At 46.8% G+C, this 27598-nt stretch overlaps 1 protein-coding gene across 3 annotated transcripts in view; it reads left to right on the forward strand.

The window, feature by feature from the left end:
• The window catches only part of HEATR4 (HEAT repeat containing 4), a 774416-nt gene that overhangs the window by 309511 nt on the left and 437307 nt on the right, over window positions 1–27598 (forward strand). For 2 of the 3 annotated variants that reach the window (XM_085627059.1, XM_085627057.1), the window contains exon 1: window positions 21801–21889. The exons of the other annotated variant lie outside the window; for it this stretch is intronic. The gene's annotated coding sequence lies outside the window, so the exon portion shown is untranslated. Of the gene's footprint in view, window positions 1–21800; window positions 21890–27598 lie in introns of those variants that run through there. 3 annotated transcript variants of the gene reach the window in all.

The following is a 27598-nucleotide window of genomic DNA, read 5'->3' on the forward strand; positions in this document are numbered from 1 at the left end:
TATAGGCGTCCCCCACATATTTGGTGGCCTACCGAAGACCACCTCGTACGGGGATAGCCCTGTTCGAGAATGTGCTATCATTCTCATGTAAAATAGTGCAACTGGTAAGGCTACTATCCAGTCGACGCCTTTCTCTCTACAGATTTTAGAGAGTCGAATTTTCAGAGTCTGGTTATGACGTTCCACGAGACCTGCTGCCTCGGGATGCCGGACACAGTGGAATTTCCATTCATAGCCTAACAGGAGTGAAATATGTTTCATTAGCTCGGATGAGAACGGTTGGCCATTATCTGAGTACACGATACGGGGCAAACCATACCGTGGGAAGAATTCACGAACCAACTGCTTGGCAGTGGTCGGGGCAGTGTAATCTGAGACTGGATATGCTTCTGTCCAACGGGAAAGAGCGCATACAACTACGAGGACATATTTGAATCCTCGACATCGTTCCATCTGGATATAATCCATCTGGAGGACTTCAAAAGGGTGATCAGGAGGTTGAAATCCACCTTGCTCTACAGGTACGCCTTTACCTGGGTTGAACTGACAACAAATCATGCAAGTACGGACTTTCTGTTTGGCTGCAGCTCGTAAGTGTTTATTAAACCAAATGTTTTGAATACTGTCTAACATAGCTTTTTCTCCTAGATGTGCTGGACTATGTATTGTGTTAATGATAACTTGAACCATTGAGTCGGGGAGAAACCATGTAGATTTTCCCTTCGTCATCCATCCCTGATCTGTTTGGATCCCTCCTAGTTCAGTCCATTTCTTGATTTCCCCTGGCGTAGCATGTGTCTGTATGTCAATTACATCAAGGGCGGGATCCTTAACTGTCATGCAGTGTGTCGGTGTCGGAACTATTGTCTTTGTCAAGTCAGTTACATGAATCCGATTCTGTGCTGTTTGCTTAGCTGTTCGGTCTGCTAGGTCGTTATCCTGGGAAATGATATCGGTGACTTTTGTATGAGCCTTGCACTTCATGATAGATATCGAAGTAGGCAGATGTATTGCATCTAACAGAGCTTGAATAAGGGGACCGTGTTGAATGTTGGCACCGTGAGAAGTCAAATAACCTCTCTCTCGCCAAAGGACTCCGAAGTCGTGTACAACTCCGAATGCATAACGTGAATCTGTGTATATGTTGACTCTTTTATTTCTGGCTTGAATACAGGCTTGTGTCAGAGCGATGAGCTCTGCTGCTTGAGCTGACAATGTGTCAATACAATTTGTTTCAATAACTTCGGTGTCTGTCGTGACTGCGTAAGCGGCCACTAATTCTCCTGTACTTGTTCTCATGCATGAACCATCCACATAAAGTGTCAGGTCTGGATCTGATAATGGAACGTCTGTCAAGTCTTTTTTTTTTTTTTTTTTTTTTTTTGAAACCGTTTATTACAAATCTCAAGAATATACAATTATGGGCCCACAACCTTCCGGCCGGCCGCTAGAAATGGCAGAAACATATGGCATACGTTCATAAAACCCTTGGCATTCCAAGGGAGCATAAGCAGGAGTCATCAACATCATGGGCCACAGCCATAATACGTCACAGTGCGGTTTCATTTTATACAAACAACAAACAACACCCACAAGGCTACCCTGCGATCGAAAATAGCAGCACGTGCTCCCCAATGGGGAACCCCAACTATTAGAGGAGTCCAAAGAGGGGAAGGGAAACAGAGCGAGGACTGGGGGAACCCTGTGCCCGGGGCTAGGGGAAGGGGTCAGCTAAGGGGACGGGGCTGGTGAGGCAGCAGGCAGCAATGGTGGCGCGCAAATACTCCCACGGTAGGCGTTCCTGGGGCCCCACACTTTCACCCATGTCGCAGGCTTACCCCTCGCCACATACACCACCTTTTCTCGAAACATGCACCAGTCCATGTGCTCTTTCCAGGCCGACACCGTCGGGGGGTTCTGGGATCCCCACAGTTGCGCAATGTCACGCTTAGCAATCATATATCCCAGAGTCACCCACCACGTTTGCGGAGCCGAGTAGTCAGTTGGTTCCCACACATTCAACAGGCATCTCCTCGCTTCCGGCAGCAGCGCAACACGCGTAACCACTCGCAGGACCTCATGCACACCGCGCCAGAGTCGCTCCACCTTCGGGCACTCCCATAAAATATGCAGGAAGGTCGCCACGGCACCACAACCACGCTTACACAAACCATCCACAGTGTAGCCCATGCGCTGAAGCCTTGGCCCCGTCATGTAGACCCGGTGGAGTATTTTGAGCTGGACGAAGCGAAGGCGAGCCGGTATAGCCACCTCCTTCGGAGAGGCCACCGCGGAGATCCAGTCCTCATCGTCCAATTCCAGACCGTCGGCAACCCAAGCCTCGCGAAGGCCAATCAGCAAGCCCGATCGATCATTAACCAGTTTTTTATAAATAAGGGAGATCGTGCTATCTGGGACGTGGCCATCTAGCACTCTATCCTCCAGGGGGGAAGACTCCGGGATGGAGGCGACGTCTGGGAAGACGGAGCCCAGTGCATGACGGATCTGCAGGTATCGAAAGTATTCACTACCCTGCAACTGAAACTCCGTCTGCAGCATCTCGAATGTTTTAAATCCTCCCCTCGACCAGAGATCCCCCACTTTGCTGATGCCTATCATGTCCCATTTCGCGAAGCCCTTCGAGGTCCAGAGAGAGCCCAACTTCTCAGACGCATACAGCGGTGACGCCCGGATCAAACGGTCCTTCCACCCCATAGCTGCATTAGCCGCATGCCATACTCTGACCATGACACGCGTAGGTCCCGTCAAGCGAGCGTCGGGCGCGCCAGAGTAGAGCGCTCGATTGTAGTCGCCACCGGGCAGTAGCATCTTGTCCATCTCAAACGCCGGGTTCAAGGCGGGCCCATAGAGGCCATGGTTAATTGCAGCTAGCTGGGAGGCCCAGTAATACCGTTTAATGTCCGGGAGGGCAATCCCCCCGTCATACCATGGGAGCGTCAACTTCGCCAGGGCAATGCGCGGCCTCCCGTCCCAGAACAGGCGGCGCTGTAAACTCTCCACCTCACGGAAGTAGCGCGCCGGGACCGGGTCCATAGTGTTCTGGAGAGCGTATAAGAAAAGTGGCAACGACATCATCTTAAACAACGCCGCTCGACCGAGCGGCGAAAGCGGCAGGCGCCGCCAGCGCACGACGTCCTCCTTCAAGCGCTGGAGAGGGGGAAGCAGGTTCCGCTCGTAGCGAGCCTCTGGGTCCAGAGTAATATAGACACCCAGGTATCGGAACCCCTGAGAGGCAATCTGAATCGGACAACCCCGCGGAAGGACAGGAGCCTCCCCAGAGAGCACATACACGCATGATTTAGCCCAGTTGATGACAAGGCCTGAGTTACGGCCGAATGAACGTAAAACATCAACCAGGACTATGAGTGACTTACGTGGGGAGGCTAGGTACAAAAGGATGTCGTCAGCGTATAGGGACACACGGTCCTCATATTCGGGGGTCCAACGGAGTCCACGGATGGAGGGGTGCCACCGCAGCCACTCCGCCAGGGGCTCCAAGGCCAGCGCGAACAGGAGCGGCGAAAAGGGGCAGCCCTGTCGCGTGCCCCGGCCCAGCTCGAATGGGGCCGAAACTCTTCCATTCACCACCACCTGCGCCAATGGGCCTGAATACAACAATTTGACCCAACTGATGAAGCCCGGGCCAAATCCAAACTTCGCCAGCATCGCCCAAATGTATGGCCACTCAAGCGTGTTAAACGCCATCGTGGCGTCTAAGGACGCCAAAATGGCCGGCTCCCGCACGAATGGGACACGTGCGAGCACCCCGTGCAAGCGCCGCAGATTGAGGGCTGTATTGCGATGGGGGATAAAGCCGGACTGGTCTTGGTGAACCAGGTCGCCCACCACGCCGACCAGCCGATTGGCCAGCACCTTGGCGAGAATTTTGGGCTCCGCATTCAAAAGCGAGATAGGCCGATAGGATGTGACCCGGTCCCGAGGCCTCCCCTCCTTGTGGATCACCACGATAATAGCCAGACGCTGGTCCGGCGGGAGGGAGCCCAGCAAGTGGGCCGCCAGGAACATCGCGCGGAGGTGGGGCGCCAATACATCTGGTCGCAACTTATATAACTCGATAGGGATGCCATTTGGGCCCATGGCCTTGCCAGAGGCAACCGAACGTATGGCAAGGGCAATTTCGTCGGATGTAGGAGCGGCATCCAGCGACACCCTGTCCACCTCCGAGAGGGAAGGCAGCACGATATCCCTAAGCAGGGAATGGGAGTCTTCCTCCGAGCAAGGAGAGACTGAAGAATACACCTCGCGGAAATAATCCGCGAAACAGGAGACAATTTCTTCTGGCTCGGTGACACTCACACCATCCGTCCTCTCAATCAGCGGGACCACACGATTCACTCTCTCCTTTTTATCCAACCACGCTATCAGTTTGCCCGCCTTATCACCCACATCATACAGTCGCCCCTGCTGCTCCCTACTGAGGCCCCTGGCCGCCTCCGTAACGAGGGCCCTGTAGGCCGCCTGCTTAAGTTGTAGGACATGCAGTGCAGCATCCGTCACTCCGCCCTCTAAATCACCCTCCAAGTCAGCAATTTCGGCCTCCACCCGGGTAACCTCCTCCCGCTCGCGCCTCCGGGCATGGGAAATGAGGGACAGGGCCTCCCCTCTGAGAACTGTCTTAAAGGCTTCCCACAAGGAGATAGCCGAGGGGACGGACCCCACATTCTCATCAAAGTATCGCTGCAGGGATTTAATCACAGCAGCGCGAATAGTGGGGTCGCGCAGGTACCAGGCATTGATGTGAACTACCCTGCCCTCACCCCTCGGAAGGACATCAAAATGGAACAGGAGCGGGGAGTGATCTGAAATACCTCGCGCCAGATGGCGCACCTCCCCCACACTCCCAGCATAGGCCGCCGGGACAAGGACATGATCAAGCCGTGAAAGGCTACCATGTGCCCCCGAGTGGAAAGTGTACTGCTGCTGCGTGGGATGTTTTAGGCGCCAGCAGTCCACCAATCCCAGTGTGTCCAAGAGGCCAGATAGCCACGCCTGGGCCCGGGGGAGGTCCCTAGGGGGGTGACGATCCAGAGTCCCGGAAACCACCGCATTGAAGTCCCCCCCCACCACTAGGAGTCCCCCCGGAAGGCCCAGGAGGAGGCGCCCCAGGTCTGCAAAAGTGGTCGCCTGCAACCCCGGTGGGACGTATACCGATACAAAAACCACCACTTTGCCTTCCATTCTCCCCACTAAAACAGCATAGCGCCCCCTATCATCATGGCGCACCTCATCAATTTCCAACGGGAGCGAGTTCTTCACCATAATGCCCACACCCCGTGAGCCCGACGTGAAGCCCGAATGGGCCACCAAACGATAGCCACGCCGATTCATGGCACAAAAAGAGTTTCCAATAAGGTGTGTCTCCTGCAGGAAGACTACATCGGGTGAGATTCGTTTCAAATACTGCAGGACCACACCTCGCTTGATCCTATCCCCCAGTCCATTAACGTTCCAAGACAACAAAGTCAACTCCCTACCCCCCATAACACACAGGAGCCACCAATCGTCCCCCGGAGAGCACCTTAAAAACAATACAGAAAAGGGTTTGCCTTGTGGTAAAAACGAACAACACCCCACCCCAACTCCCCCCCCCCAACAGAACTCCCCCCTCCCTGCACCCCTGCATGAGCCCAAACAGCCCCCCCAAAGTGCAGTGTGCCTGTCGCCCCATAGATGGTGAAACTAACGAAACCCCCAGAGGAGGAGGGAGAACCCCCAAGAGACCCCACACGACCTCAACAGGAGGGGACTTACTCAAACAGGTGAACAGTCAAAAATGACATCAATGTTGTCCAGAGCGAGGCATAATATTAGTCCCTCAGTCCTGATCCGGCGGGCCCTCTCCCCCCACCGCTCCCCCCCCACCCCCCCGATCCCGATCCCCAGGTAAAGTATCTAACCAATCCCCGGCTGCTTCGGGACGATCAAAGAAGTGCGTACGGCCATCCAGCTCCACCCGCAGCTTAGCCGGGAAAAGCATAGCGTACTTGAGATTTAGGTCCCGTAGACGACGTTTAACTCCGAGAAAGCTTAGTCTCTGCTTTTGGACCGCTGGGGTGAAGTCAGGATAAAAGTTTATGTCCATATTGTCGAGTCTGACCGGCCCCTGTAGTCTGGAGGATTGCAGGATAGCGTCTCTGTCTCGGAAGTTGAAAATCCGGGCGATGAGAGGCCTCGGGGGGGCTCCGGCCTTGGGCCTTCCTCCGGGAACCCTGTGGGCCCGCTCCACCGCGAAGAGTTTACTCAGTCCCCGGGGCTGGAGGTGGGTGAGAATCAAGTCCACCACGAATAAATCCGCCGCTGCCTCCTCCCGTCCCTCAGGCACTCCGAGAATACGGACATTGTTCCTCCGGGCCCGACCCTCAGAATCCTCCAGGCGACGATCCAGCAGCGCGCTCGCCTGGCCAAGCCGGCGCACCTCCTTTTGGAGGGCTGCCACATCCGTCGTGAGGCCCGATGTGGTGTGGGCCAACGAATCAACCCGGTCATTAGTCTTGGATAAATCGGCCCTTACCAGGCCAACATCCACAAGAACCGAGTCGATTTTCTGCGCCAGTGTGTCAAAGCGCTGGTCCACCGAGGCCTTCATCTCAGCGATGGCGCCCATCACGTCTCGCAGGGTCAGGTCCGCGGGCAGAGCAGGAGCATCAGTCGGGCCCTCAGGGGACCTACGCGGCACCTCGGGAGATCCCTTCTGGAGGGTGTAGCGGTCCATGCTGTTAGACTGGGGGACTGCGCCACGTCGGGTCGATTTCACCTTTGCCCGATCTCCATCTTGCTTTGTGGACATGGTTCCAGTCCCACGGCCGTGCCAGGCACGTCGTGAAGGGCAGGCAAGCCGGTTCACGGGATCCAGGGGGGGGTCACCACAGGGCCACGGGGCAAGTCACAGCCGGCGGGCCGGCAGGGCACCCCAACGGGGCCACACTACCTCACAGTGCCCCGCGACCCAACCTCGCCGAAACCGCAAGGAGGGTGCAAAAGCGAAAGTGAAAGTGCGGGGTACGCGAGCCGCCGCGCCCAGTCCGCCGCTGTTGTTGACTTTGCCTCCGGATCACCCCACAACTCCAATCCGGGGCCCGGCGTGGAGAAGGCCGGAAATCTCAATCGGTGCTACCGCCGGAGTCCAAGGTCCAATTTGGAAGCGGAAAGCGGGTGCCACCTCAGCTCGGGCTCACCAACACAGTCCCCTCATCTAGGACAGGATATTGTCAGGATATATGTAGGAGGTCGCGGAGGTCCTCGGGAGCCTCGCACCTACGCGGCCATCTTGGTTGCGCGCTAGGCTCCTCCTGCTCGTCTGTCAAGTCTTGTCTGGGTTTCGTCGTAATAGTAATGACTTCAATGCAATCATGTGCCAATGGGTCTGTTCCACTTAATGGCAAAAGTGTGGCAGGATTTAATGTACTACAGCGTCTGATTTCTATGTGTGGCTGAAACAATGTTAATTCGTAACCTGTCAGTCGTGCTATAGTCAAGTGCTGAGTCTGAGTTCTGTTTAAAAGAACTTCCACGGAATGTGGAACTTGCACTGTCAATTGATGTCCTAATACTATGGAATCGCTTTGTCTGATTGCTAAAGCTGTCGCTGCGACTGATTTCAGGCATGTAGGCAGAGCCTGAGCTACTGGATCTAATGTGCTAGAAAAGTAAGCACACGGCTTGTGTGAACCTGCTTGTTCCTGAGTGAGTACTGACAAGGCAGTACCTTCGCGTTCTGTAACAAAGAGTGTAAAAGGCTTACTGTAACATGGTGTCGCTAAAACAGGTGCTTGACATAAGGCTTTCTTTAAGTCTTCAAAAGCTTGTGTATGTGGCTGAGTCCAAGGGAGGACAGTCGAAGTCGCTGCCTCCTGGGTTGTCAACTGAATGAGTGGTTTTACTAGAAATGCATATTGGGGAATCCATTGTCTACAGTACGAAGTGAGACCTATGAAGGCCCGCACCTCCTTTTGTGTCTTGGGTGGTGGCATGTTTACAATTAACTGGATGCGGTCAGGTGTGAGCTGTCTTCCCCCTTTGGACAGCAAGTGCCCAAGGTACACAACTTGCTGAACACAAAATTGCAGCTTCGAAGGGGACACCTTGTGCCCCTTGTCGGCCAGAAAATGTAAAACCGTCAGTGATGCTTTTTCACATTCGGGTTCGCTTCGGGCGGTGATCAGCAGATCATCGACATACTGAAGCAGGGTAGTGTTAACAGGCATGTGGATACTGTCAAGTTGTCTTTTCAGTGCTTGGCTATAGATGCTGGGGCTTTCTGTGAATCCTTGAGGTGCGCGTGCAAATTTGAAGCTTCGTCCATTTAAACTAAATCCGAACAAATATTGGCTTTCCGGATCAATTGGGACGCTAAAGAAGGCGTTCTTGAGGTCAATTACAGTAAAGAACGTTGCTTCTGAATCAATAGCTGTCAATAATGAAGAGATATCTGGAACCACGGGATATTGTGGTATAATGCATTTATTCAATTCGCGCAGATCAATAATCAATCGATAAACTGGGGGTGCATTTGGATCAGTTCGTTTAAGAATTGGAATAATAGGAGAATTACATACATTGGAGTCGGTTTCCACTACCACTCCTTGTGCAATGAGCTCGTCAATGATTTGCAGCAAAGCCACTACAGCATCTGGAGGTAACTTGTATTGTCGAATTCGTGGTAATACCACTCCTGCTTTGAGTGTGACTCGATATGGTGTAATGTGCATACAACCTACATCAGTAGGGCCTTGCGCCCATAAATGTGCAGGGACATTTTGTAACCTGTGATCCATGTCTCTAAATACATAGTGACCTTTGAAGTCACGCAAAAATAGTCGTACCCCCTCCGGGGAACAACATATTACAGCTCCTAGAGCTTTCAGTGTCTTTATACCTAACAAGTTTTCTGGGCATGATTTTGTAAGCAATAAATCTGTAGTCCGTGTCAATGGACCAACTGCAAGAGGAAGAGGTTGCGATACTTCATTAACAATAGGTTTTCCTGAAAATCCAAGGGAAACATTCTGTGAGCCTGAGAGGGGTGCCCCTGGGACCTCGTCGTGACTTATAGTTGTTCTGCTTGCCCCTGTATCAATTAAAAACTTTCTGTCTTTCCCTAATACTTGACTATGTACATAAGGACCCTCTTGATCTACAGGGACCTCAATAAGGGGTAAGCCAACTTCCCTCTCTAGGCTGTTTCATGTGTATCGCTGATAATCTGGATAGTCATTTTGTGCATACTGGTACATCTGTTGTGTCGTGTTTTGTGTTGCGGCAATAGGCTGTGACTGTGGTACCGCTACGGTCTGTTGTGCAGCTTGCATAGGCTGTACATTCTGGGGAACTTGTTGTTGGATCTGATCCTGTCTGGGCGGACGTGGTCTCTCCTTGGTTTTACCCGTAGAGATATTATGTTTTAGAACTGCACAATCGTTTATATAATGACCTGGCTGTTTACAATAGTTGCATGTCCCTTTAACAGGAACTGCTGAATTACGGGACTGTGTCGCACCCTTTTTATGACTGTCAGCTGGAACTGACTGGGCGACGAGCATTTTCATTTTCGTGTCTTTCATACGTCTTTGTTCGTGTTCTTGTTCTTCTCTAATTCTATTCTGATGGTACTGTAACATTTGTAACATTTGTGACGGGGTGTTAGCTTGCCAAGAGCACTCTACTTTCAATACTCTGTTCTTAACCTGAGGCAAGGAATTTTCGACTAGTTTCGTTACAAAAAGATGTGGATATGAATCGCTACTTGCTTTCAGGCCGCTATTAATACCAAAACATTTTTCAAATCGGGAATAAAAATCACTAGTGTCTTCATCGGGTTTCTGTTTGCAAGCTGATATTGCTCCCCAGTCTTCCTTTTTCGTAGTTAATAAGCGTGGCAATACTTGTACTAATAATCCTGGTAATGCTTTAGTTTTGTCCCCAAGCCCTAGGCCTGCAGTTCGGGCATTTTCTTCGTTTTCTAATGCTGTCCAATCAATCTTTTGTTCTCCCACCTCCCACTCTTTTTCTTTGAGTTTCTCGTAAATACCGGCAGGTAATAATACTTTCAATATTTTCATAATGTCAGGATAGGTATAATCACCCATGAGTAACATGTCTTTTATTTCACGGTGAAAACCTGCTGGATCTCTGTCATGACTGGGCACTAATTTTTTCATTTCCAATAGTTCTATTTTAGTTATAGGCGTGTACACAAACACGCGTCTAAAAGTATTATCATCATTTCTAACTGGGTGCACTTCGCGTAAGGGATTCTGTCTGTCTATGTAATACATTTTTCTTTCCATGGAGGGAGCTGGATCAAGCTCTGGACACAAAAAGGCACTATATCTGTGTCGATATTCTAGAATTACTTTAATTAGATCGGTACCTAGACCTCTCCATTTATTCATGAGTAGTTCTATCAGTATATCAGGTAGGGGACCAGGATCGGAGTGTTGACCTTTATACAATATAAGGAGGTGTTGTATCATGTATATACCAGCTAAACGCTGTTCGTCTGGTGAAAGATTCAAAAACGTGTGTACTAGCGCATCATCACTATATTTATCAGAACTGTCAGCCCATTGTACTGCTGACCTGGCTAATTCTTGTTCATCCATAGAATCGAGTACATGGTACCCCATTCGTTCTTGAAGTATTTTATCAGTAGTCTGAAATAAGTGTTCAGGGGTCTTTTGGTTTGACATAGCTGCTTGAAAAATTCTCTTACTTTCTGGACGTATCGGACGTATTGGATTATTGAAGGATCTTCCTTTTCCTACATAAGCTATCGTTTCTCTAGCTGGTAATGGTAATTGTCCTGTTGTCATTTCTAGTTGTTCCTCATCCCCTGAGGACTCGGTTTTATCTGCATCTGTTTCTCTTTCAGGCCGTTCTTTTTCACATATTTGTTCTACTTTTTTCCTGATCCTTCGGTACATACTTTCTATACTATTCTGTTTATCATGTTTTCCGTCTGCTATATTCTGGCCCCATTTGTTAAGGGCTCTCATTTCTTCCGCGTCTACACCTGGCCTATCTCTGTGTCTTATCAGGCAGTTTATGAAGAAGCGTAACAACAGTTTCTGCGTGTCAACTTTCTGGTATGCCATGGCCTCGCCAATACTTTCAGGACCTTGCCCTGTTTGGACAAAGTGATATATTTTGTCTAGATGATCAATCATTCCTGGTAGTATCATTAAATAGTTCGCAACTCGTCGTAGACGTACTGATGATAGCATCATTCTGTCGTCTTTACCGGGTACTGGATCATATCTACAATCTGTAAGAGGCTCTTTATATATGTCATAATTCGCTGTTTGAGGTGTACGTTGGTGTGCTAAATCCCTATAAGTCAATCGACGCGCTGATGGCGGCGTATGAAAACTTCCTGTCGCACCTCCTGAGGTGCTAGGTCCAAAAGGATTCATTGGGTGTAAGGTAGGAATAATAGATGCAGGAAGGAGTGAAGGAACGGGCGGAAGGTTTGAAACGGAAGGAGGAGTATGTTGCTGCGGAAGTGGGGGCAGATTATCTCGGGATCGAGCGTCGTTAGCAGGTGGTGTGCGTGGCGGCGGAGCATTAACATATTCGGGGGCTACATCGTCTAAATAGGAAGAAAGGAAAATGTCCTTTGCGGTCTTGGGGAGCAATTTAGTCGGAAGCAATGGAGGTGGCAGATCTTTCGGTACTTCCAGGGTGGCCTTGGGTAAACCCTCGGCCAGAAGAGGATACATACCATTCATAAGATTGTTTCGTTGCCTGTCTACTTGTTCTGCTTTTACTCGGATACCTTCCTCAATTAATACGTTTTCTCGGGCTTTGTCTGAATCCTCCCTACTTTTCTCTTCTTTTCTGAGCGCTTTCTCTGTGCGTCTATGCGATTCTTTACGCCATAATTCAATGGCATCTTTCTGTGACTGTCTGGCTTTCTTTTTCCATAATGCTTCTTCTACTCTCATGATGCAATCTGCATCCCATGTCCCAGCGGCGGGCCATCTCTGATTCTCTGCTAAATCCTTGGTGTAGTCTACCCACAAATCGAGATATAATACGGCATCTAGGCCATGTTTATGGTACATGAAGTACCCTGGAGTGTCCCTAGGTGGAATGGGAACGGCTTCCTCGAGTATCCCTTTTCTAGTTTTTATCTGTCTTAATTTTGAGAATAACGGCATCTTAAACCTTGCTACTGGATTCTTACTCGGACTTGAACACAATTAATACAATAAACACAGTAATGAAGATCGAACAATCACCCATACCACGACATTTAAAACATATTAAAACATTTTAAAACGAACAATAATAATTAGAATAAAACTAGCTAACTGCATAATACTAGATGTACTGCTAAACAGTACAGATACACTGCTAAAACAGTGCAGACCGGATCTGTGTACCCAAACCCGTCTTGACCGGCACAAACCAATGCGCACGTCTAGATGCGTCCCCAGCAACGGTACTCACCGGGAAGCACGGAACGGAACAGAAGGCCTCGGAAAGTCTGGACTGGACTAGACCAAACTGGACTGGACTCGACTCTTGACTTAGTTACTTCGGAACTTCGGAATCTGGTGGGCCTCTGTATACCTCAGATCTTGCTCTCTCAGCTAGGCTCTGGTCGGGATCCTCCGCACTCCTCACCGCCTCGTCTGGGTGTTGATCGCAGCCTCAGTCACCTCCGTTGGCCTGAGGGAGGTACAGGAAATCCTGCGGGTACGCGTAGTTGTCCGTCCGGCTGTGGCAGGAGACCGGGTCTGCAACGCACCTCCGGCGCGTGGGGTGTGAGAGGTGTCCCTATTCGGGCGCCAATTATGTGGTAAATTTTAATTACCTAGACTTAATTTATGCAGTAAAATTCAATAAGAATAACTCAGTAAAAATAAGAGGCAGAATCCGTGGTATTTGAGGTTTTAAAAGGGGATTTATTCCTTACAAAGGAATTGGTTCGAACCAGGCAATCGGATTCCGTCACCACGAAGGTTCGGGAAGGAATAGAGGCAATACTTTATTGACAGGTTGTCATATATATAGTCAATGCATTACAGTAAAGACATATGCAGAAGGCGTGACAGCTGAGAGGAGAGATAAGAATACACATACGTAATGAATCAAGGCGTTACAATAGGCGTGTACTTAGAAACGTCATTATGATGATGACACAGGTGGGTGGATCCATAAGAGAATCCTGCAAAGTCAGCAGAAATACATGGCAGAGAGGTGCGCGCAGTAGCATGACGTGTGTTTGACGTGTAACTGGAGGGTGAAGGGGACTTGACATTTAGCCCTACATGAGGAGACAGAAGTCTGGGATGTCAGAACAACCTAATCCCAAATCGTATCTAATATCTTGTGTTTAAGGAACTGTATTATCTGGAAGGAAAGGTCTCTCAGGCAGAGGCTATCCTATACTAACTACTAGTGCGTGTATAAGCGTCTACGTGTCTAAATGAGATGCGAGGGGGCATGGGCCTACCATGGCAACAAAAGCCATGAATTACTTGCACGGAGACAGTAAGGCCGGGCCCTTTGCTCTGTAGCTGGAAGGATGTTTACCTAAACTACTAGACAGGAATGTATTTCTCGAGGAGCGGAGCAGATAACTTGAAGGCTGAATGCAGTCTTTGGCAGGCAACAGGCCGGGCCTGGCACCGTTAGTCGCGCAGGAAGTAAGACAAAGGTCATGGATACAGATGCAGGTCCAGGCTGGAGCATTCAGAAGTAGAAAGCAGGAAAAGGCTCGATGGCAGAATTCAGGGCCTACCTTGCCAGAGCTGAAAAACGTGAAAGGTACACCATATAAAGACGGTGGCAAGGCATACTTAGGAACGGAATATTCGATCCATTCATGGTGGATCTGAAAGAGGACATGTTAACGTTGGACGCATATGTATTTGCGTCTTCATAGCTGGAAGTGGAGGGAACATACATGTACTTGTAGCATGTACATGGAGCCGTTGGGGTCTAAGATAGGGGACACAATCGATCATAAAAATTCATATTTCCTCACAGGCCAGGAGCCTCCCGGGTCTTCCCTCCTCACGGGGGACCCTGGTGGCGTTAGCGGTGAAATTGTAGCGTTGCAGGCTCAACAGGTGGGAAGCATGCGTGGTCTGTGCGTCCACCAGTTGTGGTGCAAGCGAAGGGTCTGCGTCTGTCGTTTTACTAAGAGCCACAGGGGTGCGTTCGGCCTTATCTATATCTTTCTTGAGAGCTCAGCGTACTCCCGAGATCTGTTGGATTCACATGCTCCTGGTGACCATTTTAAATGCGCCCTACTTCAGTGTTCGTGAGGACGCTGTGTTGTGGTTTTCAGCGATGTATTGCTTAATGCAAGTTTCTTTCTCCTTCCAGAATACTAGGTCTTCAAGGCAATCGCAGGGCAGCTTCCACGTGGATGTGGGAGGTAGAGGGCCACTCAGGCAAGGTCAGCGATGTGTGCGTCATGGTCAGAGCCTATCTATCCCTGATAGTCGTCAATGTTGTATGAGGGGTACTAGTGGTTAAGTGCAAGGAAAACGATCCAGCCACACTGACAGGCTGTGGAGATGCTATTGTGTTTGCTATAAATAAAATGTCTGTCTGATGTTAAAGCTTTGGGTGTCTGCTCGCCATTTTACTCCCACAGGCATTCTTTTCTCCATAAGTAAACGCAAAAAAGAAACCTAACTACTATGCTCTATCCTTATTTCCCAGATCAACCCAAACTTTGTATAGGAAAATGTCTTAAGGTTTATGAGCAAAACATAGTGTATCTCAGAACCTCCTCAGATACCCAACTTCTCATATCTTTCAGAAAACCCCACAAACCTGTTTCTTCCACTACTCCCACCCGTTGGGTCAAGTCAGTGTAATAATGGTCAGGATCCGCTTCAGATGTATATCGTAGGTTTATTGTTAAATACAGCAAGATCCTTAAGCAGCACCAACCGTCTCAATCTTCCTTCAATCCATGGAATGAGTGATGCATCATACCATGCATCACACCATTCCATGACACAGGAAAGATTCTACATTACATCATTAACTCCATTAGAGCCAATCATAACACATCCCCTTCCCACCCAAATGAAAAGAATACATAAGACTTTAAGAACTAATTCTAAAAAAATGAAAATACAAAATAAGAACAGACTCAAACAAAGCAACATTAGTACAGTACATGGTCCATCATCTTAACATGCAATATAAGAGAAGACTCAACCAAGGTAACATTAGTACAGTACATAGTCCTTCATCCTAACAGGTACTCTCCTAGACCTGGACGGATGCTGTTCGGGTTCCCCTCCAACCCCTTCACTTTCTGAATGATTACCACCCATCTCGGAAAGGTCAGAACACTCTGCACTCTGGGAACCACCAGTGTGCTTGACCAACCTGGACATACTCCACCAGCAACCCGTGTTAACTTTTACTACATTCTTCTTGGTGGCTACAATGGTAAAGGGACCCAAATAACGCGTTCTACCTTTGAAGGTATGCCTAGGATTCTTCACCAAGACCTGGTCTCCCACACACCATTTCTTGTACTTAACATTCATTCTGGAATCATAACTAGACTTGTATTTGTTTTGATACTCAGAAATCCTAGCTTTCCTAGTTTCAACAGACAACTCTTCCTCCAAACTAGAAGGTAGCCAACTAGGATTTAATTTGGAAGAAGCTTTCCTCCCGCTCAAAACTTCAAAAGGAGACTTTAAGGTAGCAGCATTAGGCGTAGTACGGTGAGCCCACCAAGTATCTCTCAAAACAGTACTAAAAGGCATCTTAAACTCAAGAGCCCGTTGAGCACATCCTTTGACCACCCTGTTCATTCTCTCAGCCAACCCATTAGCTTGAGGTGAATATAAAGCTGTCTTTTGATGGATAATGTCAAAGTCTTTAAGGAAGTTGTGCATTTCATGGGAAACAAACTGCACCCCATTGTCAGTAATTAAGAACCTAGGAACCCCCTCAGACACAAAGACATCTTTAAGGAAGTCTATCACCGTCTTAGTATTAGCCACCGATACGCACTTAGTAACTACCCACTTAGAGGTATAGTCCACAAGAACCAGAACAAATCTTTCAAAAGAAGGTAAAAGCTCAAATGGCCCCACAATGTCCAGACCCAGCTTCGACCACGCCTTTTCAGGAACCACCACAGGAGACAGAGGGACATTGCTGGGAATATGAGACTTGTCGTTGGAGGCACAGGACATACAATCTTTAACCACTAGTTCAATCATCCGATCCATACCAGGCCACCAGTATTTCTCTCTCACGCGGGCTTTCGTCAGACTCCTGCCCAAATGTCCCTCATGGGCAAGGTTAATTATTTTGTCCCTGAACACACAAGGAGGAATCACCCTTCCACCTCTCATGAGATTATCACAACAAAACGACAACTCTTCCCTCACAGTCCAATAAGGTCTCATTTCCTGATCCAGGACTTTGTAATCAGGCCATCCATGACTCACCCATCTTTTCAGGCAAGCAAATTCTTTGTCACCATTAACACCCTCCACCCACTCTTCAGATGAGAAAGCAGGCTCAGTAACCCATGACACACACTCCACTTCACTGCAATCCGTGGACTCCCCAACAGGCAAACGAGAGAGGCAATCCGCAGACTTGTTATTCATACCAGGTATATACCGAACAACAAAATTGAATTCCTGTAGACCTTCACTCCAACGTTTAAGACTGGGTGTGATGTTCTCATTATGCCTGCATGAAAAAACTTGTACCAAAGGACGATGATCCGTTCGGACCACAAAAGGAATTCCCCAAAGATAAAACTTGAAATGCTGTACCGCCCAGAACACACTCAAGGCTTCCCTCTCAATACACGAGTAGTTTGCTTCTGCATCCTTAAGGGCTCTAGAGGCAAAAGCAATTGCCCTATCCTCCCCATCCACAACCTGAGACAACACAGCCCCCAACCCTTTAAGACTGGCATCAGTTGTAAGTATAGTCTTCCGATTAACATCGAAATGTCCTAGGGTAGGCATTTTACCTATTCCCATTTTTATACAATCAAACGCTTTCTGGCATTCGTCAGACCAAGTAAACTGTGTCCCCTTCTTAAGCAGGACTCTGATCGGCTCAGCAACACTTGCAAACCCATGTATAAACTTGGAATAAAACTCAGCGAGTCCCAAAAACGACCTTACTTGATCCTTATCTTGAGGAATGGGTGCCTTCATCACACTTTCAGCCAATTCCAACTTCGGTTGTATCCCCTTCCCAGAGATTACATGACCCAAGTATGTTACTGAACTCACACCAATCTTACACTTTTGTTTTTTAACTGTGAGCCCCGCATCCCTCAGTTTCTCCAATACCATGTAAAGGGTTGTACAATGCTCTCTCTCATCCTTCCCATATATCAAGATATCATCTTGAAAGAACATCACATTAATTACTTTCCCTAGTACCATCTTCATGACCCTCTGGAAACATGCCGCAGCTGACGCCAACCCAAAGGGCATACGCAAAAAGCGGTAAGCTCCCATGGGTGTTACAAAGGATGTGAGATGTCTTGAGTCTCTATGCAGTACAATTTGATGGTAGGCCGAGGATAGATCCAACACACTAAATATTTTGGCCCCAGAAAGAACACTAATGGACTCGGTTATATTGGGCAAAGGTTGGCGATCCACCCAAATCCATTCGTTCAGTCCCCTCAAGTCCACACACATTCGGACACTTGCCCCACCATCCTTAGGGGCAAGAACAATGGGGGCAAGCCACTCTGAGGCTTCAATTTCCTCTATAACTACTAAATTGAGCAATCTCTGTAATTCGGCCTTCAGTGGTTCAATCATCATGTTTGGCACCCTCCTTACCTTGTGCACACAAGGAATAGCTTTCTCTTTGAGGACAATACGATGCTCAAATCCCTTCAGACAGCCTAGGCTATCCGAAAATACTTCGGGAAATTTCTCAAAGCATTCAGAACTTGAATCCCATGAATCTACCAACATGACCTGATTATCAGGATCCTTAGCACAAGGGTTAAGCATAATGCCAAGATCACGCTGATGTCTCCACCCAAGCAGGTTGTCACCCCTTTCAGCTACATAAACCTTGCCCATAGTAAACCTATCTTTAAATTGAATAGATGCTTGAACATAACCAAGGACATTGATCTTGGAACCCCCGTAGCTGACAGGATTGATATCTGGCCTTAACAATGCTACATTGTCCAGACCTACACACTCATCCCACTGCTTGTTACCAATCATGGTAAAAGGCGAACCCGAGTCAGCCAACACAGAAAAATCAAACCCATCAACCATTATTTTACACTCTGGCATGGTTATACTATCTGCATCTACTTTCCCATCATCAGCCCTAACACTCAAAAGAATGGTACGCACAATCTCCACATTCTTCTGAGGATTACGAGCTTTGTCAGAAGCTTTGCAGACTCTGGCATAATGCCCCTTGACACCACATTTGTTACACACTGCCTCCCTGGCAAAACAATGTGGATAATTAGAAAAATGTGAGAAACTTCCACATCTCATGCATTTAGGTTTAGTGACTGTAGAAGTGGGCTTGTCAGGAGAAGAACCACTGTGATTGTCACGTTCTACTCTGCTTTGAGTGCTCTTCAAAGGAACACGCACACGTACATCCTTCTCAACAGTCTTCCCACCAGAAGAAATCTTTGCTAAGCTGTTGCAAGTCTCCAAATTATCTTCTTCTTCTTCTATAGCATGTACTTCATTAGGTTTCTGACTTTTCTCTTCCTTGTTTTTCCTAATTTCTTTAACCCACTTGGAAGTGTTCTCCATTCCCTCCACAATGGCTACAGCCTCAGCCAAAGAGGGATTTTTTGATAAAAGTTTCTCCTGAACTCGAACACTGTTGGTGCATCTTACCAACTGATCTCTTACTAGCGAATCCGAAAGATCACCAAACTCACACGTGCGTGCGAGAGTTTTCAGAGCTGCCACATAGCTGCCAACACGTTCAACTGGACCCTGGATTCTAGTAAAAAATGTATGTCTCTCCAGAACCACGTTGATACGTGGACCAAAATATTTTTCCAACATAACCAGGGACATCTCATACACATCGCTAGGAGCACCATCACCCTCGCCCACAGGAATGATGTCCATGCTGTCGTAAGTATTTCTTCCTTCTACGCCCAAGTTATGAAGTAAGATAGCTTGTTTCCTGACAGCCGAAAACTTCTCCCCACCAATGGCTACAATGTAGGAGTCAAAAAGGTTTTTCCACCTCTTCCAGGGCAGAATAGGATCACCCTCTTCTGACAAAAAGGGTGGAGGTTGTGACATACTGGAAGATGATGCTAAAGCCATTTTCCAAAGGGAGAGAAATTGAAATTAATAAAAATAAAATGTTTGGAAAATAATGTGAGTTTGTTTTCCAGAAAATTACATTAACATTTCATATTATTAGTTCACTGTCCAAATCCAATAGTCAAATACCATTTAAATGCAAAGTTCCACTGCAAACGTGTTCTCTTAGCGAGGTTTTGTTGCTTCGTTCGTGTTCATGCAGGTTGCTAGGTAACAATGAATGCTTCGTTCGTATTCGTGTACCGAAAGTTGCTAGGTAACGACGAATGCGTGATGATGAAGCGCACAGGAGCGTGCGTAGGAAGACGTGCGTTCCAGCCGAATGAATCAGGCTTGGAATGGAAACCAACACGCGAGGAGGCGCGAGGAGGCAAGCGCGTGGAAACAACGGTACGTTTCACTTTGAAAATTAAAAATTGTCGAAAATTAGTCAAAGAGACTCACGGAAGGAGAGCAAGGTGATGTGCTCTTCCGTTCAACCTCCGCTGCAGTCCACGCTGATCACGAGTCTCTGTCCTCAGTTTGACTCGAAAATGAGACGTTAGTTATCAGGGGAATTGGTGCTTCGCCATGTTGCCTGTCCCCAATCAGGTACTCCCATCCTCGTCGCCAGTGTAATAATGGTCAGGATCCGCTTCAGATGTATATCGTAGGTTTATTGTTAAATACAGCAAGATCCTTAAGCAGCACCAACCGTCTCAATCTTCCTTCAATCCATGGAATGAGTGATGCATCATACCATGCATCACACCATTCCATGACACAGGAAAGATTCTACATTACATCATTAACTCCATTAGAGCCAATCATAACAGTCAGTCATGTATCTTGCAGGGATTGATACCTCCAATTTTGGTGCTCACTCTTCCGGGGGAACTACGGAATCTAAAGCCTTCCGGGCAGGTTCCTGTGAGGAGGACATTTTGAGATCAGCTTATTGGTCTAATGATAATGTTTTTTGCACATTTTATTGTAAACCTGTACATATTGCTTCTTCTGTTGCAATTAATGTGCTTTAAATAAGCATAATAGGAGCCTTCGGTCTTGCAATAAAATGTAGATTTTCCCAGTCATTTATGAAGGAAAGTCTTAATTTTATTAAAGACACAGCGGCGAACATTATCCCACCCCAACACTGTATTATTCCAGTGTTTTTTCCACACCAATAGTTACTGCTGTTCCATCATCTTCATCCACTTAAGGACAATCCAGCAGACCATCTATCATCGCCTCCAAAATCTTCTTGGTGTTTCCTATTCTTCCAAGTTTCTGTGTCTCCCTTTTGGACCCAGCTTTACAGACTTTTTCCAAGAACTGTTTACGTTTACTTTAGCTGTTTTCATTGTACTTTTTACTTTTCCTTCTCGCTCAAGAAAAGAGGACTGTTCGCAGCCAAGATAGGTATTATAGGTAATGCTGTCACCTTATTGGCTGTTATTGGTACTACATTTTGTTTCCCATTGGCCAGTTGTCTCACAGCCTCATGGGATTTGTAGTTTTTTATACTCTCTTGACTGCTCCTATTAAAATAAATGCAAGATGAGAGAAGCATAATGTTCTCTTCTGTCTTTAATAAAATTAAGACGTTCCTTTGTAAATTACTAGGAAAATCTACATTAACTGACAGGTCTTTCCTAGGACATAATATTGACGGGGGCATGCCACCATATTTATTAGGCCAAAGTCCACATGATCTGGAGTGGATGGGTACACATTTCCTGGAGGTCTAATGCTTGCTTCTGTAAAGAGAGGATCTCGAAACCCTTGCCCACTTTGTATTCAAGTGTCTCAGATATCAACATATTAGAAAATGAATGAGATAACACATAATTTTGCTGTATTGTATTATAACATTTGTATAGCGCTTATTACCTCTGTGTGGGTGTGCTGAAACACTTTCCGCAATGGTTACCTGCTGCACAGTGTAGACTGTGGTTGGAAGGGTGTTGTTTTTTATTTGATTGTATGTGTTTCCATGCCATGCCTGAAGACCCCGAAGGTGCCGTTAATTGTGTTATGGGACACAGAGCTTAGCAGTGTGATGAATGGAGACATGTAAGAGGGGTGTTCAGTTTATGGTTTTCAGTAAGCTGGGCAGCTTTGAAAAGCTAATAACTGAGGTTAACACACAACTTCTCCCTGCATTTCCCGGTACTATGACTGTTTTTTCCCTTGGCTTTAAAGCTTACCTACCCGGGGCTTTATTTTCTAACATGTTGGTGAATAATTTTAATGCTGAGAGTTGTGAAAGAAACCGTTCCATTAGAAATATGAATAAGTAACTCCACCTCTGAGGAGCCAAAGTAAACTACCTGCTACTCAACATTTGGAGGAAAGCTACTTATATTTTTAGAGGCAAAACCATTTACAGAAGTTGTTTCAGATTTCTGAGAGGCAAGCAGTCCTGCATACCTTTGCATCATAGGTTGCCAAGCAACGGGTGTAAACACAGCATCCATTGTAAGGACCTGAAGCAGTGATTTCCGGCTACATTAATACAAGTTCCGTGGGATCCTTTGAGGAGGGCACCATGACTTTGCTGTTGAAAGGTAACATTTTGGTCTTCTCTCGTTGGTAAAATATTTCACGTTGCAGAAGATCGGATGTAAAGTTCAGAAAGTGATTATAACCAGGGAGTAATAGAAACGCAAAGATAACTACAAACGCTGAGATGACACGGGAAACGTCAGAATACCCTAAATCGTTTTAGAATACCGTTCCACAGAATGGTTTCCAGAGTTCGAATAAAAAGCTGCAATGCCGACGTAGATCAAAAATGTACCAGACTTGGGCGCCATGCTGCATTACAAAACAGCTTTAGAATCCTTCCCTATCCTGACAGGCTGAACATCTAGGTAAAAATGCTTATTGTCTGTGCTGCCGCTACATATGAAGGCAGGAGTAAACCGAAGGGACATTATTTTTTATCGTATTGTATTCTGTTTTATTTGTTTATTTATTTACAGGTTGTTACTGCACAAACTAGACTCTGCAGTGACGTAGAGCTTTACACAGGGCCACGTTATCAGTTACAGATTACAGACGAGAAACCAGGACCGTATCAGAACAGAAAGAATAATATATTGCACCATAATGCGTGTTAGACAGAGCGTAAATGTGATTTACAAATAAATATAAATACAATATAAAAATATGTGGGCATACTGTAGGAAATATAAAGTCAGTGTCAGAAATGTAGGAATGTATCATTCATACTTACATATTAAGATCTCTCAGAGAGTTATTAAATTAGTACAATTATGGGAACCTCGTGGTGTGAGGTGACGCAAAACATTTTTTAATCGAAAAAAGAGTTTCCTAATGGCTAGATGGATAAAGTTTAAAAGCTAGGGGCACTTCTGGAGATGGAGTACTTTAGTGTCTTTGTCAATTTGTACAATGGACTTTCAAGGAGAAAGAGTTTGCTCTATGAAGTTTTGTTGGCGCACATCAAATGGCCGATTTCCTGGGCTAGATATGCGGAGAACACCGAGTGAAGGGCCTTGTGAGGGGTGTAGGCTGGCTTGTAGATATTGTTGCCTCATTGAGAAGCCAGTTCACAGTGATCAGAATTGAAGTTATATCAGGCTTTGTTGCGCCAGTGAGTATCCAGGTCCCTGCTTACAATGCCAATTTGATAGAGCCCAGCTATATTTTAGGAATCCCTTCCTGTAGTGAATTTCCATTGTCCAGCCTTAAAAGCTCAGGGGCTTGGATAACTTACTTAAATTCATTTATGGCGATGAAGGCTTATATTCCGCAAAGGAGCCAGAGCGTGGATTGTGCCTGTTAAGCCAGGGAGTTGTGTGCTTGCATGTTCAAATTCTTGTCCAGGAAGAAGCCTAGTGGTTTAGTGTATCCACAATGACAGGCTACCAATGCACCACAGAGCATGTTGTAAGCAGGAGCATAGATACCATTGGTGCAGCAGGTGCAGTGCACCGAGGCCCATTGCTCCCTGATAATTGCTGAATTTTAGGATACCAGCAACTTCCAAAGTGGTCATTTCCCTTGTTTGCACCCGTGCCCATGGTATCCTTGCTACGCTAAGCTAGGCTTGGAATGGGATAGGGCAGATTTGGGGTCAATCAGAAGGAACCCTGTCTAGAGTAAGGTGACTTTGTGCTGGTGTGGTTCCATCCAGGTTTGGATCTCAGCAACAACCTGGCAGCATCCTTTACAGCCCGGAAAGCACCTTGTGAGTGTAGGAATCATTACAAATGTCATAGGGCCAGATGTACGACCCTAAATCGCGGTCGCAAACGGGCAATCGGCCTGTTTGTGACCGCAATTTAGGGTGTGGCCATGTACAAACCTAATTTTGCGAATCGAAATGAAACTGAAAAGTTAAATTTTGCTTTTTTTTTTTTAATGCAACCCATTTTCCGTTAAGGAAAACGGGTTGCATAAAAAAAAACCTGCTTTATTTAAGAGCAGTCACAGACATGGTGGTCTGATGACCCCAGCAGGCCACCATCCCTGTGAGTGCTAGCCATTCCGAATGGGGTCGCAAATTGCGCGTGCCTCATTAATATTAATGCATGCAATTTGCGACCCCATTAGGAATTGTTGGGTCGTACATCCGGCCCATAGTGTCTAAAAATAATTATTCCACTGCTCAGATATGCATAGATGCCATGTTAAGAAATTGATTATTTTGCTATTTGCAGTGGTGTTGTTAGTTTGCAATGGTTCTTATAGAAAGCGAAGAAAGAGTTCCCCCCCCACCCCCCGTTGCGTGTCAGTCCAAGAGAGAAGCCCCCCTAGGAGTGGCAGCTATCCCGGCGACTCCAGAACCCCCCAACACAGTCTGCACCTGCCACATCAACACTTACCACCGTGCCCACCGCACACTGTTGTATTTCTTTACACTACACTGCTGTTGTGCAAGCTAAATCCATTACTCCAAAAACAGAAGGGCAGTAAAGATCCTACATGTTTCTGTTAGCGTTTGCACACATTGTTTCTTTACAAGTCAAATTGTTTCACTTCTCTCTCAGCAGCATTAGGTAGTGCGAACTCATTCTGCATTCACTCATTGTCTCTTCTGCCTATGAAAATGTTTCCCCAACTACAAATGCAGCCAGAAACAATATTTTTTTAAACTGATACTAAAGATGGAAAATAGAAATAAATTGTGATTATGTTGCTCACTATACATTGAGACATTATTATGTTTTTCATAATCACATTATTTTTTAACAGCCAAGTTTCTGGTTACTTACCTTTCTGGCTGTGTAATAAGAAACTCACAGCTGTCTAAAAATATTGCTCAGTGGCCTTGAGCGCCTGCTGAAAAAACCATTGTTCAGCTTGCAGAGCACAAGGTGAAAACCTAGAAAAGAAGGTATATCCTTCTGTCCTTAAAAACTATAAAAGTAGCTGTGCTGAGCTGACAAATAGTAACACTTGGCGTGTGCAGTGCTATGAAGCAACCTGACTATGGCAGCAGGCGTTATTATTGACACCTCCCTGGACAGAAGAAGGACACGATTACCTCCCACAAGGCATGTAATGCTCAGAGCAGTAGTGCAAGCTTCCCTCACACACACAGAACGCATGCAGATCTAGCCAGAAGCAATGGAAGCTTTCCTTACATACATAGAACAGGGACATCATCTACAGCAGCAGTCAAGTCCTATGGGTGCACACATGCACACAGTCACTCTGGGTACAGCAGTTGGCAGCAGTAAAGGGCTCCACGACACATCGAACAGATACAGGCTGGCCAGCAGCAGGGAAGGCCAAGATCCCTTTACATACAGGGATGCAGTTTCTTGGCAGGAGTATTGGGAGGGACACACCCTAATAGTTTCTTAGTCGGCCATGGCCTTGCAGTGACATCTGCAGGTTACATTTGAGAATCATAGAATTCAAGAGAAAGGAGGATTTGATCTGATAACATGCATTAAAGTAAACTCGTCTTTCACAGAACATGTGGAAACGTTTCTTTAAAAGCATGTTTTACAAGAAAAATAGTGATATTTTGTGATGGGGATGGGAGGTAAAATAGATTAAAAACATGCAAAACACATTCAAATGAATCAAGACATTGTGAGTATAACAGCAACAACAAGTCACCGGGAACTAAAAGCAGTGCTAGCAAAAATGCTCAAACCAGCCCAGCTTTTCTCTATTTTTTTCTCCGCTCTCCATGTTCCCTTTTTCTCCAACTCCCTCTTTCTCTCTTTTAAAGCTCCACTGTGCCTTATGTCATTAACCTCGGGGAGTTGGGGAAAGTGACAAAAGTACCAAGAGCGGTCCCGGTCTCCAATGGCTCCAGCCTTCCAGGGAAATGCCCGGAGGAATCAAAGGCCAGTCCGGCCCAGCTGTAGCTTCAGGCAGGGGGTTGGAATGGCAGAGACCTACAAAGATATGTGTGATGTTCCAGCAGGGCTCAGGCACGGATCTGATTGGGACCCTGCCTGTCCACATCTGTGTGCCACCTGCCGGGCTTTAAGAGACGAGGATCCTTACTCCTTCCAGGTCTTAGACGTAGCAATACAAACTCTTTGAGATGGATCCATGTTGGGCTCAAAATTCATAACTTTACAGGCAAAAAATATGCTTGACTGTAGACAACGACTTTAGAAAGCCTTGTGGTAATCTGAGCACTTGTTTTTAATATATGATGTGCTTCTGTAGTATTTTCATGCAACATATGGCTCTTTAATGTGAGATGAGTCACCTTTAAGTGAGTGGTTGAGTTCTGGTTGTTGATGGGTATTCATAACAGGTGAGAGCTCTGAAGATGAGGCTGAAGGCAATGTGGATTTCTCACAGTCTGTCAGTGGGCCATAAAGGTATTCAGACTTCATGCACATGCAATAAATGGCCTCTCTGCAGAGCTCAAAGAGCGCTGGTTACGTATCAGCCAATTGTAATTGTGATTTATGGGAAAGTGTGTGAAGTAGGTACACAGCTCTCAAAATAATGATAATGCCAAAAGAAAAGGAAATGCAGTGCTTAAAGATGAGCCGATGGGTTGAGGCTTTGGGGGAATGGTGAAGTGTGGGCCTAGCTTGATCAGCACCCTCAGCCTGGCCCCAGCCGAGAGCTACGGAGTGGGCGACCGCTCGGGCCCAGGTCGAGTCACAGGAACAACCCTCACAAGTCTGCTGTTCTGTCAGAGGCTGAAGTGCAGCAAGAGAGACAGAAAGCAATAGAAGCAACAGCATTGATGAGTGGGACTGGCGCGGGCCCCTCGTCGCCAGTGGAGGATGGGGCTGCTGGAGACTCAGACTTTGATGGCAGCTCTGGTGCCTCCCTGGATTCGAACATCAAATTGCCTAGACTAACTCAAGGGACATCAGATGAAATGCTTTGAAATAGTATTGATGTTGGTAACTGGTGGAAGGTGGTTTATTAATAGGGGTACGTCGGCATCTACCACTAGCAATAAGGCCACCAACGCAGGTCCAAACAAGGTCTCAATAAATTATTCCCTCGCTCAGCGCTTGATAGCTGGCAACGAGCAGGCAGGCTTAACTTAGGAGACAGGTATGTGAAGCATTTGAAAACACCACTACATTAAATATGTAAGACACAACACACAATAAAAATCCCACACCAATTTCTAAAAATAGGAAATACTTCTATTTTTAAAATGGCACCAAAACGACAAAAATTCAATATAGGGAACCAGAGATAGGATTTTTTTAAAGGATTGACCACTTTATAGTGCTTAAAAACATATGGTGCCAACTTGGGTCATCTGGTCCCCTACCCTGGAATCGCCCTTTCTGAAAACCTTACAGTTTCCCCAAAATGTTTATTTCCTTTGGTTTCAATGTGAGGTATGAGTGACAGATTCCACAGGTCTTCAAAGGATAAATCATTCTACCTCTAAATGTAATAAACAGTAATTCTGGGATTTGCAAACAGAAGACACTCAAAAGAATTTACCTTTCCAACCCTTTTTTAGCTTAATATGTTGTAAAAAACATTCTTAAAATCAGTGCTTTAAGTGGGGTGAAAATCGTGGGGAGGGGGGAGGGGGTGTGATCAAAGGAGCCAAATTCGGAATCCTACCTAGGAGACGTGGCCCATATAATTAAGGCTGTGGCTTAAAACGTGAACTAACATTCTGTGCTTCTTCATACAACCTGCCACCCGACAGTATTTGTTTGTCTCTCTATGAGCTGTCTGTTATTGAAACATTACTAAGGTGTGAGGAAGGGGTAGGAATATTTCGGTGGCGCACTCCCAGGCACTGTGAGAAACTCACACTGGCCTCAGACGTTTAGCAGTCTTGCCCC

The sequence above is a fragment of the Triturus cristatus genome, chromosome 9 (genome assembly GCF_964204655.1).
Source record: "Triturus cristatus chromosome 9, aTriCri1.1, whole genome shotgun sequence".
Taxonomy (NCBI): Eukaryota; Metazoa; Chordata; class Amphibia; order Caudata; family Salamandridae; genus Triturus; species Triturus cristatus.